A 12,348-nucleotide genomic window follows, 5' to 3' on the forward strand; every position below is an offset into this window, starting at 1 on the left:
GGTTATGTATGTGGAAGATCCAAAAATATAGAGGAGCTCCTGGGTGGCTCAGTCCATTAAGCCCCCTGCTCTTGGTTTAGGTTCAGGTCATGATCTCCCGGTTCTGGAGTTCGGGCCCATCATTGGACCCTGTGATGATAGTTAGGAGCCTGATTGGGATTCTCTGTCTCCTCCTCTCCCTGCCCCTTCCCTCTCTGCCCCCTTCTCTTTCTCTCAAAAATAAATAAACATTTAAAAAACACCAAAAATATACATCTTACTGTAAGAATCGATAAGAAAGTGGCATTTTTATTTATTTTTTTTTCAACGTTTATTTATTTTCGGGACAGAGAGAGACAGAGCATGAACGGGGGAGGGGCAGAGAGAGGGAGACACAGAATCGGAAACAGGCTCCAGGCTCCGAGCCATCAGCCCAGAGCCTGACGCGGGGCTCGAACTCACTGACCGCGAGATTGTGACCTGGCTGAAGTCGGACGCTTAACCGACTGCGCCACCCAGGCGCCCCAGAAAGTGGCATTTCTTAATATGGTGTTTGGATCCCCTGAATCCTGGTTAAGTCAGAGACTCCCAGTAAACCTGAACCTCAGATTCCTTTGTCAGAAAAAGTTGGGGAGTGAGATCGTTTATAACAGAGCTCATCAGGGTGGTTGTGAGGATTATAATCAAATAATGTATTTGAAAATGCCAAAATAAATGATGGTACCTTAACACCAAAAAAAAAAAAAAAAAAAAAAAAAAGGAAGGAAAGTAGGAAGGAAAGGTAGAAGGGAGGGAGGGAAGAAAGGCAAAGCAAGGCAAGGCATAGTGCTGCCCCATAGCAGACACTCATTTATTAAGAAACAGCGAACATCCTCGTTGTCAAACTCATCCTCTTCCTTCAGAGCCTTATCTGGAAGTCATCTTTCAGAGGGGCCATCCCTACTTAATTTTTTTCCCTTAAAACTTAGCACTAACATACTAATGCCAATACTGTACTCATCTCCGTAACAGAAGTTCCGTGAGGAATGATTTTTGTTTTGTTTGCAGACCCACTCTTGCCTGACCCATACTAAGTGTTCAATAAATTTGTGTTGAATGGGTGAATTTACTCAGTCGCCATCCCCGCCGATTTGTGCTACTGCTAATTATCGGAGGTACTGGGGCTTGAGTGGGATATTGTTAAAACATCAACACCTCTGGGGTGAGGTTTAAACAGCATCGCCACCCTCTGGGGGAAGAAGGGGAGAATTGGAGATCAGGTATGTGTGACTATTAGAATTAGTGAGAAAGGCAATGGGCACCCAAAAGTCAGAAGAAAGGTCCAAAAAAAGGGACCCTGGGATACGAAAAGAAGAATCCGGGTATCCCGAGTTAGCATTCCAGGCTAGCGCTGCTGAGTTTCACCTGCCCACTTCAAGAAGGCGCCTGTCCTCATTAAATTTTCATGCAGACCCTCCAAACCCGGATTTCTAGGCAGGGCCAAAGAGGTGGGCCCCAATAGGTATCAAAGGGCCGAGCAGGGGCGGGGGAAAGAAGCCAGGCCAGACCCTTGGCTGCGACCCGGTCGGAGAAGGCACCCCGCCCTCGGGTCCTGCAGCCTGGAGTTCGCCCCCCATGCGGTGCCAGGCCCACGGCGCAGCACAGCGCCCGGCGTGGCGGGCACCGCGCGCGCGAGTAGCGCAGGGCCGACCGCGCTGCTTCTGGCGTTGCTGCCGCCGCGGCTCTTGCTGCCGGAAGTCGCCCAAATCCCGGCCGCGTCCTCTTTGGGTGAGTGCCGGGCGGGCAGCGCGCGCGCTTGGGCCGCCCCTCCGCGGCTGGGCTGGGGAAGCCCCCGGAGTCTGCGCCGCCGCGCGCCGGCGGAAGGTGACTGCAGGCGGGCGCCTGGCGGCGGCGCCGGCGAGGAGGACTGTGCCCTTTGCCCTCGGCGGTCTCCGCCAGCCTTCCGTCGCTCCTTCACGTCAATCTGGTCGGGCCGAGTTCTGGCGCGGGAGTGAGGACGGGCTGCAGGGACCGCTCGTTAACTTTAAATAGAGCAAAGAGCAATGTTATGTAAGCAAAAAAAATGAATGAAGGTATGTGGAGATAGCAAAGGAACTACAATTCAGGACAAGGAACCTATGGCGAAGCCCAAGAGACGAAGAAAAGGTCAGCTTTTATTAGGTCTGAGGAGGAAATTGGGGAGGGTTTATTCTGAACAAAAGTTCCTTGGAGAAGAACAAGAGTTTGAGACTGGGGCAGTTTCTCATTGGTTGCAGGCAGCTGGGGCAGGTTGAGAGCTCCTTTCCTTTTCTTAAAGGCAGGAGATAAAAAAAACTCCCGTGTGAAAAGTGCCTCCCGTGGTGGAAACCATGATCTGCCTTCTTCCTGCTGCTTCCGTGGGCTGTGTGGTGCGTGCGTGAGAGCTCCCCCTTCAGGGCTTCCTCGCTCTACTTTAAAGGTTTCCTTTATTTTCACACCCACCACGTCGGAATTCTTACTGGAGCCAAGCTCAGACCCAAAATAAGTACCCCCACCCCCACCCCCCGCACAAAGCATTTACACTTAAAGGAAGTTTCTAGTTTTAAGGACTAGTTCCACCTCCGCCCCATGACTGCCTCCTGGGCTCACTTTCCAGCCACTTTCTGGTTTCCACTGTCGCAAAAATTCCCAAAGAGGAGGATACCCCTCCTCTTTGGGTATCTAGGATACCCCTGATCTGCTGTCTGCTATAGGAAGTCGTAGGTATACCACCAAGTGGAATTAGGTTTTGGAGCTTGATTAAGGGGCATGACCTTAAAATTTTTTTTTTATTTTTAATATTTATGTTAGAGACAGAGTATGAGGGGGGTAGGGTCAGAGAGAGAGGGGGACACAGAATTCCAGGCTCCAGGCTCCGAGCTGTCAGCACAGAGCTCATTGTGGGGCTCAAACCCACCAACCAGTGAGATCATGACCTGAGCCTAAGTCAGACACTCAACTGACTGAGCCACCCAGGTGCCCCAAGGGGCTTGACCTTTTAAAAAATGTAGTCTATTTCCTAGAAAGAAGAATGCTTTAAGCTCTAAGTAAGTCCTCAAGAACTTATCACATTGTCATGGATAGAGCCCCTCCCGTTGCAGGATTTTTTTTTTTTTACCTCACTTCCTCAGAATTTATTGTCTCCCCACCTAGAAAAACGAAGAAGTGAACACAAAATAAAATGAGCAGTAGGCAAAAGTTTATTAGAATGTAAGATTAGAAAGTAAGAATAGTATGAAAGCTCTTTTTACAGAGAGGGGATGTTTGAAAGTGAATGCCCCCAACTATGGGCAAGGGACTTTATTTAATATGGTTTTGGTCCATTCCCCCCCCCCCCAACTTTTTTTTCCTTTGTTGGCCTGATAACTGTAGGTGCTGAGTTGTTCATTTCTGTGGGAAACGTGAGTGGGCGAGGGAGTAGGTAGTGTTTGTTACATTCTTAAGAAAAACTTTAAGTCTGAGGGAATTTCTCTCATGGTCAGATGTTCCCAGCACTGTTTTAAAATATGTGTTTTCTCTACATCCAGGGACCACAAGTCCTAACCTTTTCCTCTCTACCTATCATTCTGGGTCACAGGACCGGGAAACTAGAGGAGAGTTGCGGCAGGTGAGGGCTCAGAGAGTCAGGAATCATTCTGCATGAGGACTCTGAGGGTCCAGGGCGGGGTTGCCCATATAGGAAATGAAGAGGCAGATGAAGCTTTCCTTCTGCTCACCATCCAGCGAAGGTTTATCCTGAAGCTTCTCTGTTTCCCTACCCTCCCACCCTAGCCTTTCTCTTCATGGACCTCACAAAAATGAAGCCCTGTTCCCAAGGGGAAGCCATTATCTACTGATGGCCCAGGTATCTCAGATTCTTCAAGACCATGGGCATGATGTGATCTTACTTCAACAGAATGGACTTTCATTCACATTAGGTATCCTGTCTTTCTATTCCATGTTCTGTCCAATAGAAATACATCATGAGCTATAAATGCAAGCCCCATGATGTATTTATATTCCAGAAGACACATGAAAAATAAAAACAGGTAAACTAATTTTCATCATACGTTTTATTGAAAGTCATATATCCAAAATATCATTTCAACGTGTAAACAATATAAAAATTATTAATGACATAGTTCACATTTGTTTGTGTTAAGTCTTTGAAATCTGGTGTGTATTTCACAATTCACACTAGCCACATTTCAAGTGTTCAATAGCCACATGTAGCTGATGGCTGCCATATTGGACAATACTGTTTGGACCCTCCTACCATAGGTGATAAACCTTGCATATGTTAAATGTTCAGCAAAACTTCATTTTCGTTCTACTGAGTTATTACAATGAAAATGATATGTGTGTGGTATCTGTGTTTATTTCAAAGTCCATCTTAAACCATAACTCTAGCATAAGAAAGTTTGAAACACTGTTTCACTCTCCTCATCATCTTCTGCATCCCTCCATCTCACATCCTCTCACTTCTGTCTTCAACCCATTCATGCAAACCCTTTGCACACATTTCCAGATCAATTTGACAAAATACTGCTTTATGTTGCATGAAACCTTGTGTATAAATTGTGGAGATTGGATCAAGATGATTTCTCTTTTTTTTTTTAGAGTAGGCTCCATGCCCAGTGTGGACCCCAACCTGGGGCTTGAACTCAAGACCCTAAGATCAAGACCCTGAGCTGAGAGATCAAGAGTCGGAAGCTTAACCAACTGAGCCACCCAGGCACCCCATCACAATGATTTTTCTGATAACAATCCAGGAAAAGAAAACAGCAAAATTGCAGGAGAAACTTATCAAACAACTAATACAAGAAAAATTTCCAGAACTAAAATACGTGTAGCTCCATACTGAAAGATCCCACCTGCATTCAACACAAAGAATAAAAAAATGACCCACACCAGGGGAAATCATGGTGACATTTCAGAATAGCAGTGGTTAATAAAAAGCAATCTAAATGTTTTGGGGTGCCTGGGTGGCTCAGTCAGTTAAGTGTTTGATTCTTGATTTCAGCTCATGTCATGATCTCACAGTTCCCACATGATCCCACAGAGAAGGTTTGAGCCCCGTATGGGGCTCCACACTGACTGTCTAGAGCCTGCTTAGGATTCTCTCTCCCCCTCTCTCTCTCTGCCCCTCCCTGACTCACATGTGCTCTCTCTCTCTCAAAGTAAATATAAACTTAAAAAAAAACTATTTTAAAAGCAACCTAAATGTTTTGATATACTGCAATGATGAGTAGGACTCAGAATGGCATCAAACTTTTTAGCATTGACATACAGCAGTGGACACAGAAAACCCAACAAGACTTGACAGTAAAATAGTCTCAAAGGTTTTCCTTTTCATATACCACTTCTTAAGAAGTTATTACAGAGTTTAGTCCCAGCAGAACAATGGGGTGACCAAGAAAGAGGAAGACGAAGGGTAAGTATATAGAAGTGGCAAAACAAGAGAGTGTTAAGATTTGTCCTAAGGTATCAGCTGTGCAGTTGGCCTGGAGAGCAGTTGGTCCAGGTTGCATTGATAGAAGAATCCAGAAAGAACATCTCTGGGGGAAAAAAAAATTAGTCAATAAGTTGACCTTATTGAAAATCCTATTGAGAGAATATTGGAGGGAGTTGAGAGACTGGCCAATAGGCACAGAAACAAAACAAAACAAAACAAAACAAAACAAAACAAAACAAAACAAAAACAAAACAGGCCTAAACAAATGAAAAGTATTCCCTCTGTTCTCCCATCCTCCAACTAGATTTAGCAGGGAACATACACTTTTCGAGTGCGACCTACAGGGCCTAACACTATTTATGCAAGTCTTTTCTCTCTCATATTGTTAATGTTTATATTTTCTTTCTCTCTTTTTTTAAGTTTTTTAAACTTATTTTGAGTGAGAGAGAGGAGAGAGAGAGAGAGCACGAGCAGGAGAGGGGAAGAGAGAGGGAGAGAGAATCCCAAGCAGGCTTCGTACTGCCAGCGCAGACCCTTATGTGCGTTTTGATATCATGAACCATGAGGTCATGACCTGAGCCAAAATCCAGAGTTAGACACTTAACTGGCTGAGCCACCCAGGTGTTCCTATTTTCATGTGCGAATTCCAAAAATGTATACCAAATGTCTTGAATTTCTCAAAACTAGTCCCTGTGTTACTTAATTTTTTTTTCTTTTTTAATTAAGGCTCCATGCCAAATGTAGGGCTTGAACTCACAACCCTGAGATCAAGAGTTGCGTGCTCTACCGACTGAGCCAGGCAGGTACCCCTTTAAGCATTTATTTTAAAAGCTTAATTTTTAAAATGTATCCCCACCAACATATATGAAATTGGTAGTAGCACATAGAGAGAATTACTGTACTAACTGCTAAGCTAATTACGTTGTTTGTACACTTCATAATGCCTACCTCTTTCTTTTTAAACACTTAACACACTGGTAATTTTTTCCTTGTAATGGTTTGCTCAATATATGCTTTCCCTGTCAAACCGTAAGGTCCATGAGAGCAAAGATCATGTTTTCCTTGCACACTACGAGATCCATAGAACCTATCATAGTGTATGGCATATAGTAGGCAGAAAGTAAACATTTAATTACACTACCTAAAGATCAAGATGTATAAAAATACTAGGCCAAATTATAAGTTACATCTTCCTTGACTAGTTTTTTATAGTTATTGAAACCTTTGATATCGTCCCAGATATAACTGGGAAAATTATCTTGACTTGATCGTTGGATTCAAGAAGCCTTCTTGGACTCTTCTCTCTCTGGCTTAAAGTAGTTGTCTGCCTGCACCCGCCACCCTCCAATCCAATCAGAACACCCTCATCAAACTTACTATAACCTAAAATGACTGCCCATTTGGCCGCATTTATTTTCTCCTCATAATCTTGTGACCTTTTGGAAGAAGGCTGCCCTGCTCATCACACTGCTGAAGTGACAAAACAAATTCCTCTCTCTTGTCCCCAGTAATTGTCAGTAATTATCCTCATAGAAAGTATTTTCTTCATTGAAACAGCACTTTTAACCACTTTTTGTCCCAACATTATTTCATTCCATCTTCTTTTCCCTGAACCAATTTTATTATTAAAAAAAAATTTTTAATGTTTATTTATTTTTGAGAGAGAGAGACAGCAGGGGAAGGGCAGAGAGAGAGGGAGACACAGAATCTGAAGTAGGCTCCAGGCTCTGAGCTGTCAGCACAGAGCCCAACGTGGGGCTCGAATCCATGAACCATGAGATCATGACCTGAGCGGAAGTCTGACACTTGATGGACTGAGCCACCCAGGCACCCCCAATTTTATTTTTTTAATGTTTGTTTATTTGTTTTTATTTAGAGTACGAGCTGGGGAGGGGCAGAGAGAGAGGGAGAGAGAGGATCCTGGTCAGTCTCTGTGCCCAACGCAGGGCTCAATCTCATGAACCATAAGATCATGACCTGAGCCAAAATCAACAGTTGGAGGCTTAACCAACTGAGCCACCCAGGGATCCATCCAGAACCAATTTTAGAAATAGTTGAGCCATTTAAATAGGCATGAATGGTGGTATACCCTGTGTCCTTATGTTAGGATAAATGCATATTTGCCTTCTCTGTCTCTCAGGAGGGCACTTCTGAACCCTGGCTGCATATTAGAATTACCTGAGGAGCTTTGAACAAATGCTTATGTTTGGGGTTCACTTTCAGAAAGTCTCATGTAAACTATTTATGGTGAAGTCCAGGCATAGATATATTTGTAACGCTCCCCTATAGCACAGAGTAGAGACCTTCCTCCTGGAGCCATGTTTCTGTTTTCCCCTTCACCACTCTCCAGAGGTTCTAAGTGTTGGGCCTTTACTTTAGTGAAAGGAGATCATGCAGCTGATTGCTGATCTGCAGTTCATAAGTCAAGTGCCTAACTCCTGGGCATGAGTAGTAGGAATCTCATTTTTCAGCCCATATTCTGCATCCTGAATCATCAGTGCAGAATCACTTTGGCGCGGCATTTGTCAAATGTTGTATAAACCATAGCACATGTTTAACCATTATTAAAAGAAAAGTAAATGAATCCCCAATAAAACAAAGTAAATCCTCAAGTAAAAGCTGACACAGGACATTAATCTTCAGCAGGGTTGTTGGAATCTGTATCATAGAAGAGGCCCTGAGAGGGAGGTAAAGGTACAAAATCCTCATTCACTGGCCCTTAAGTGGGAACCCCAAGCACCAGTCACCTTTTTGAAGGATTTGTTACCAGTGGAGTGTGAAGACATCCATTGGTCCAATAGTTGAAAGCAAGAAACCAGCAGATGTCACTAACACACAGCTTTTACAGTGGTTTCTCCAATGGAAAAAGCTGTTTTTTCACTTGTGTTCATGAGACCCTGTCATCAGGATGCTCACAGCTGCGGGAAAACAAGTCCTACACACAGGTATATTTAAGAACAAAGTTTGCCGGGCACCTGAGTGGCTCAGTTGGTGGGTGTCCAACTTGGGCTCAGGTCATGATCTCACGGTTCGTGGGTTCAAGCCCCGCGTTGGGCTCTGTGCTGACAGCTCAGAGCCTGGGGCCTGCTTCGGATTCTGTGACTCCCTCTCTCTCTGGCCCTCCCCCACTCACACTCTGTCTCTCTCTGCCTCTCAAAAATAAATAAAAATGTAAAAAAAACCAAACAAACAAAGTTTGCATATAATTGGAGGTCTTACAGAACGTCATGGATGAGCTTCAGGATTCAACCAGTGGAGAGAGATCAGAGACACCAGCCATAGCTGGTAATATGTCCCACAGCAGGAAGAGCGCCAAAGATGGGTAGGATTTTGATGAGGGGAAGAAAGGAAGAGGAAGAAAGCAGGAACATTCTAAGCATCAGAAAGAACTGTAGCAAAGAAAAAACAGAAAAATGCCATGGTAGATTTGGAGGTCATGAAAGGACCAGTATCTGGATCAGAAAGTTCTCAGGAGAGAGCAGTAGAACAGGTTGCTGCCAAAAGTGCTTTCTGGGTGTTCACTTCCGGTGTGAAGATTCTTTAGTGTGTTTGAAGATTAACACCATTTGTGAATATTGAATATCTCTCACTTCTTTTTTTTTCTTTTTTTGCAGGAGCTCATTTACAAACCTTTTAAAGGTCATGTAGCTTCATGACACAACTCAGTGTAGTCATTTGTTAGGAAGGACAGATATTATGGGCTCCTTAAAGAATGAGAGTTTTGACCTAGTGGTGGTTGATGCTATAGGATCGTTACACTTTCCTGGTTGCTGAGAAACTTGGAAGGCTGTCTGTGACCTCTTTACTAGCACATTTGGAATATCAATTTTGGGCTGTCTGAACCTGTGTCTTGCATGTCCTCCCTGACAGATCACATGGATTTCTGAGACCAGGTGAAGAACTCTCTGATGTTCTTCATTTCAACCTTGAGCAAATGGTATATATTCATACTCAGTTTGATGACACTATCAAGGAACATTTCCCAGAAGGCTCTAGGCCAGAGCTATTTCATCTTCAACTGAAAGCAGAGCTGGGGTTTGTTAGTTTTGGCTTTGGCTTTGTCTTTGCCTTTGCCTGGCCACAGCTTCCCAACACTGTGTATGTTGGACACTTAATGGCCAAACCTGATGAGCCAATACTTCAGGTAAGTAAAACCTTTGTGCCCCATTGGACATGAGGAATCACCCTCATGATGGTGTCATTAGTGCACAGATGGCAATTGCTCAGACAAGGGGTAAATCTAGGTTTTTTTAAATTTTCTTTTAACATTTTTTAAATGTTTATTTTTGAGAGAAAGAGAAAGAACGTGAGCAGGGGAGGGGCAGAGAGAGAGAGACAGACACAGAATCTAAAGCAGGTTCCAGTCTCCGAGCTGTCAGTGCAGAGCCTGATGCAGGGCTTGAACTCACAAAGTGTGAGTTCATGACCTGAACTGAATCAGATGCCTAATTGACTAAGCCACCCAGACACCCCTATATTTCAATTTTCAAATGCTTTTGGTATTATATAGAAATACAGTTGACTTTTATATATCAGCCTTGAGTCCTGAAATTTTAATAAGTTCACTTATTAGACTCTATTGGGTTATTTTGTAGCTTCCATAGGGTTTTCTATATAGATAATAGTGTCTCATAAAACTGAGAACATTTTCTTTCCATTCATTATTTCTTTTACCCATTTTTCTTGTTTTATTGTCCTGGCTAGAGTTTAAACCATGATGTTGAATAAAAGTGGTGAGAGCTGACATCTCTACTTTGTTCCTGTCTTAGGTGGAAAGAGTTCAATATTTTACCGGTAAGTATGATTACAGTACAGATTTTTTTCAACATATGCCTTTTATCATATTGAAGAGATTACTTTCTATTCCTAGCCATGCGGAGAGTTTTTATAAGAAAAGAGTGTTGAATTTTGTCGAAGATTTGTTCTGCATTTATTGAGGAGATCATGTGATACTTCCTTTTTACTCTATTATTGTGCTGAATTATAATGATTAGTTTTTGACTGTTAAATTGACCTTGCATCCTTGGATAAAAGAATTGGTGATGATGTACCAAGTTTTTCGATATATTGCTGGATTCTATTTTAAAATATTTTAAAGGCCTCATAAAACTATATCACATGGATTTCTGGGGCTGAGTGAAGAACCGTCTGATGTTCTTTATTGTATTTATGAGGTTATGCTTCTATAGGTGTCTTTTTAGAAATCTTTTGATTCTGAATTCAATTTTTATTAAAAAATTGAAATTTAAATTACCTATTTGAAGTTACTTAAAATTTCTAATTCTTCTAGTGTCAGTTTTGGTAAGTTGTGTTTTAAAAAAAATTTTTTTTAATGTTTATTTATTTTTGAGAGAGAGACACACACAGAGTGCGAGCAGGGGAGGAGCAGAGAGAGGGAGACACAGATCTGAAGCAGGTGCCAGGCTGGGAGTTGTCAGCACAGAGCCTGATGCGAGGCTGGAACTCACGAACCACGAGATCGTGACCTGAGCCGAAGTCGGACGCTAAACAGACTGAGTCACCCAGGCACCCCAGTAAGTTGCGTTTTTTTTTTTTCAAATAATTTGCTCACTTCATGTATTTGACAAGAAATATTTCATTTTTTGGAGAAATAAGGTGATATATGGGCCCTGGGAGCACTGAAACAATTGGTGCTCTACTATGGGTATTTCATCAGTTGTATATGCTGCCTTGTCAGAGCCTTTCCCAACCCAACCCCAGTATACATATATACAGCTCCAGTGAGCCATTACCCTTCCACACTGGTGTTTCAGGATTATGCAGGTCACACTCTGCATTAGTTTTCCTCAAAGTGTGGTTCTTAGCCCATCTTTGTCAGGTTTACTTGAGATGCTTATTAAAAATACGGATTCTAAGCCCCACCCAAGAACTACTGCATAGAATCTCCAGGTTTGAATCCTGGTAATTTGCATTTTCAACAACAACCAAACTGCATTTATACAGACTAAATATTTGAGGCTATAAATCTGTGAGGCAACCACTATTTTTTATTCTTTCCCTCCATAGTCTGTGTGAAATCCCAAAGTGAATGAGCAAAACTGAAAAGGAAATGTTATTAGAAAATCATAAGGAAGCAAAATATAGTACTAAACTGTATTTATTGAAAAAAATCCACATATTCGTGGACCTGTGCAGTTCAAACCCATCTGTTCAAGGGTCAATTATGTATATTCAGTCTAAATACAGAAAGAACTGCAAACAAAACTTGTCTACTGAGTAGGTTTTTTACAGTTGTGTGGGGTAGTGTATTTGACCTCACTTTCTAGGCATGATAGGACTGAGCAAATGAGGAAATGTATTGATGTTGTTTCTTACATTACGAAAAGACAATTACAAATGTGGAAATGAGGAAGATTAGAACAACCCCTGTGATATATTGAATTGAGATATCAGTATGAATTCATAATTTTTTCTATAGGCAGAGAAATAAATATAGGATCTTGATATCTACATCCATAGCCATATATTTCCTAGTTCTGTCCACTGAAAGGATTATAAACAGTGGCGCTTTGTTAGCAATGAGCACACCTAGCAACCATATAGGTATCTTTTGGTCTAGTAGATCATAAACTCCATGAATGTAGGGACTGATAAAGGACAACTTTACCTTTCAGCATTAAATTGGATTCTGTGCACACAGGAGTTTTAATAAAATTAAACTCTTTAAGGCATCCAGATGGTAAATTGCAGGCCAGGTTATAATTACCTGAAAACCAGCCTTCTCTGTTCAGCCTGAGCTGCTGAGAACCTGGCATCTAATGTTGCCACCAACCCTCTGTCTCTGCCAACCTGTACGTTTCAGCAGCGGTGGCCCCAGCACCATCAGATGCACCTGCACCCTGAGCCCCCCACCCCCACCAGGAGCTGGTGGGCTGGATCTACCACATCCTCCAGGTAGGGGGTGTAGCACAACTCAG

At 42.7% G+C, this 12,348-nt stretch overlaps 1 long non-coding RNA gene across 1 annotated transcript; it reads left to right on the plus strand.

Moving 5' to 3' along the window:
• Positions 1–8,552: 8,552 nt before the first annotated feature.
• Positions 8,553–10,809, plus strand: LOC122494653. The gene is made up of 3 exons (XR_006300231.1): positions 8,553–9,554; positions 10,115–10,204; positions 10,762–10,809. It is a non-coding gene; the product is annotated as an uncharacterized LOC122494653 (long non-coding RNA).
• The last annotated feature ends 1,539 nt before the right edge of the window (positions 10,810–12,348 follow it).

Source organism: Prionailurus bengalensis, chromosome A1 (genome assembly GCF_016509475.1).
Source record: "Prionailurus bengalensis isolate Pbe53 chromosome A1, Fcat_Pben_1.1_paternal_pri, whole genome shotgun sequence".
Lineage (NCBI taxonomy): Eukaryota > Metazoa > Chordata > Mammalia > Carnivora > Felidae > Prionailurus > Prionailurus bengalensis.